The following is a 3,785-nucleotide window of genomic DNA, read 5'->3' on the forward strand; positions in this document are numbered from 1 at the left end:
AAAATATCTTCCTTGTGTTATGTTTCACCTGTAATTGTACAATATAAAATTTAGTAATTTTTAATAAAAAATTATTGCTCTAAATTGCTGGTGATCGTGAGATGACACTTAGGCTCTGCCCTTGGGGGCATCAGAAATAGATTCTCAGAGTGCTTGGCTTTTTTTCCCTCTTTTTATTGTGGCAACATATACTTAACATAAAAGTGACCACTTGTACCATTTTTAAGTGTACAGTCAGTAGCATTAAGAATCTTCCCACTGTTGGGGCACCTGGGTGGCTCAGTCGTTAAGCGTCTACCTTTGGCTCAGGGCGTGATCCCGGAGTCCTGGGATTGAGCCCCGCATCGGGCTTCACTGGGAGCCTGCTTCTTCCTCTCCCACTCCCCCTGCTTGTGTTCCCTCTCTCGGTGGCTGTCTCTCTCTCTGTCAAATAAATAAATTAAAAAAAAAAAAAAAAAGAATGTTCCCACTGTTGGGGCACCTGGGTGGCTCAGTTGGTTAAGCGTCTGCCTTCAGTTCGAGTCATGATCCTGGGGTCCTGGGATCGAGTCCCACATCGGGCTCCCTGCTCAGTGGGGAGCCTGCTTCTCTCTCTCCCTCTGCCCCTCCTCCCCGCTTGTGCTCGCTCTTTCAAATAAATAAATAAAATCTTTAAAAAAAAAGAATATTCCCATTGTCATGCAGCCATCACCACCATCCATCTCCAGCACTGTTTCATCTCCCCCAAAGTGAAACTCTGTACCCATTAAACAGTAACCCCCTGATCCTTCCTTCCCCAAGCCGCTGGTCACCACCGTTCCAATTTCTGAATTTGAATTTCTCTCTGAATTTGAATACTTTAATGACCTCATATAAATAGAGTAATATACTTGTCCATTTGTGTCTGGCTTATGTCACTTAGTGTCATGTCCTCAAGGTTCATCCATGTTGTAACCTGTGTCAGAACATCCTTCCTTTTTAAGGGGGAATAACATTTCATCGTCTGTATGTATATGCCACATCATGTTTCTCCATTCATCATCAGGGGACATTCGGCTTGTTTGCACCTTGGCCGTAGGAAACAATGCTGCCATGGACAAGGGCATACAGATACCTGTTTGAGTCCCCACTTTCAGTTCTTTTTGGCGACACACCCAGGAGTGGAATCGCTTGCTCAGATCAATTCTATGTTTAATTTTTTTTTTTGATGAACTGTTATACTGTTTTCCGTAAGAGCTGCATCATTTTACACTCCCACCAACAGTGCACAAAGGTTCCAAGGTCTCTATATCTTTGCCAACACTTGTTATTTTCTGTTTTGTTTTGTGATTTGTAATGGCCGTCCTGATGGGCGGGTTTGGCTCTTGATCTGCCCCTGAGAAGATGAGTAAGAACTGGATGCGAAGGGCAGGTCGCGGGTGCATTTCGCCGGCAGGAAGGGCACAGGGAAAGGCCAGAGGTCTGCGGTGCAGGGGGTGTCTGAGGGCAGGGCAGCCCCCTATGGCTGAAATGTACAGAGCGTGGGCCAGAGAGGGAGGGCGTGGGGACTGAAGGCAGTGGGGGCAGCACCCTCACGGAGGCCTGCATCCCGAGAATCTTGACTTGACTCCGCTGACCTAACAGCCGGCTCCACAGTCCGGATGGTTAGAACCTCTTGCAGTTGGGGAGCTCCCAACCCTAATGATGATCCCATATCCGCCGTGTGACCCTACACCTCCCTAGATGTGACCAGGGCAAGTTACTCTCCCTCTCTGAGCCTTGGTTTCTTCTTCTGTGTAATGGGATGAGTTGGTCGCTAGGGTGAGTGAGATGCTGGGATGGGAGGCTTCGGGCTGACGTGGGTGGGCGGGCCGCCTTGCTTAGAAGCTGACTCACCCTGGAGCCTATACCCGCTCTGGCCTGTCTGGCAGCCAGGATTCCCAGCCTAACAGACCCTGGTCTATACTCTGCGGTCACTCCTCCATGCGTCGTGGAGCGGAGGGGCTCAGGCTGGGAAAGAAGCAGCCAAGCAGCCTCAGGCAGGTTCTGGGGCTTGCCGACAACCCTTGGAGAGATGCGGGGCTGGTCACAGGGCCTCCCCAGGGCGCAGGACTTGCTAGTGGACACAAGCCCATTTCACTGACGCCTCCATTTAAATAGCTCGTCCATGAGGCAGCCATGTCCACGTCTCAGATGAGGGAACTGAACTCTGACCAGGGTCACGTGCCCAAGGCCGCCAGCTAGAGCGGCAGAGCCAGGATTCAGATACGACTCTCTTTGAAGGTTTATGTGGGACTGGAAGTTACTCGAGATTAATTCCTTTATTTGTTCACTCATCATTCAACAAATATTTACTGAGCAGTGCCCCGTACGGCACCAGGAGCGGGTGAGACACAGTCTCTGCCTCTGGGCCTCTGCTGGGGCCCCTTCCAAGGGCTGGGAATGACCTCTCACTAAGATTCTGCTATGCCAGGAACATACTTAATCCTGCTAGCAGTCTGGAGAGACGCGTGATTAGCTTCCTCTTAAAGGTAAGAAAGTGGAGAATCAGAAAAGGAAGCGAATTGCCCGCATCTGCACAGTTGGGAAGGGGCAGGGCCTGTGCTTAGATGACCAAGGGTGTGTGTCCCCAGGCCAGACACCTCTGACCCTCAGCTCAGTGGTGCAGGGTGGGCACGGTGCCAGACATGGCCATGTGCCTGGCTGGCCTGGGGCCTGAGAGTCCAGCCCACAGCTACACTAGGCCAGGTCTGGACTTCCTGTTTAAGTGCTATATTGGGATGTTAGAAGGGTACTGGGTGGACCCTGAAAGGAGACACGCTGTCCCAGGAGCCCGGCTCTACCACGGACTGGATGTAGGACCCCAGGCAAGTCCTGTTTGTCTCTGACTTCTGTCCTGTCATCATCAAATGGAGTGTGGCTCTCTGCTGTGCCTCAGCTTAAGACCCCTGGGAGGATCAAAGGTAATCATGAGATGATGTTAGATGTAGCATGACCAAGGGGCACTGGTCAGGGATAAAGGAGGAGGAGGGAAGAAAGCAGACCATACCTTGTTGGGGACTCAACTCCTTTCTTTACTTAGCACTTCATACACACACTTAATGAGTTTGGAGTTCTCCTCCAAGAAGCCTTCCCTGACCTACCTACCTACAGGCTGGGTCAGAGGCCTCCCTCTGTCATAGGCCTGGCCACACTGTGTGGTCACTGTTTCCCCCACTGGGCTCTCAGGCCCAAGACCAGGCATCCCACACAGCGTCTGCCCAGAGTGGGTGTCTGGGCTCTGTGGGGGACAGATGAGCCCGGCCTCCATCCCGGCAAGCCTTCCCTTCCTCTCTGCAGCCCTCCAGGCTCTGGCTGTCCTTGCTGGTTCCCACTTTGTCCTCCTTCCTTCCCGGAAGTGGAGAAAGAACGCCCTAGCCGAGCCCTCTCGGTGGGCCCCGGGGTTCCCATGAGCGTCCGTTAACAGTACGAGGCATTTCGGAGCCTCGCTCTACCAGGCTCCGCGCCGCGCGCCGGGATACAGCAAGAAATCAGAAAGGGTTCCTTCACAGACGACTCCCAATCCTGACCAAATGGCATCCATATTAACCACCACGAGGGGCCGTGAAACGTGCAGGGCTCCGCGGGGGATCTCCCGCAAGGTGGCGGGAAAACGTGCAGAGCGGAGGCACAAAGGCAGGGGTGCGCCCCGGCGGCACAGACGCGCACAGGTCGCGCGAATCACAGGTCACAAGGCGGGGTTGCCGCGGCAGCGGTGGCCGCTGGCTTAAGCCAGGAGTCCCGTGGCCGGAGTCCGGGGCGAGGACCTCGCCTGGGGGCGGGGGACC

This window comes from Ursus americanus, chromosome 12 (assembly GCF_024610735.1).
Source record: "Ursus americanus isolate L20-20 chromosome 12, mUrsAme1.1.p, whole genome shotgun sequence".
NCBI classification, from domain to species: Eukaryota; Metazoa; Chordata; class Mammalia; order Carnivora; family Ursidae; genus Ursus; species Ursus americanus.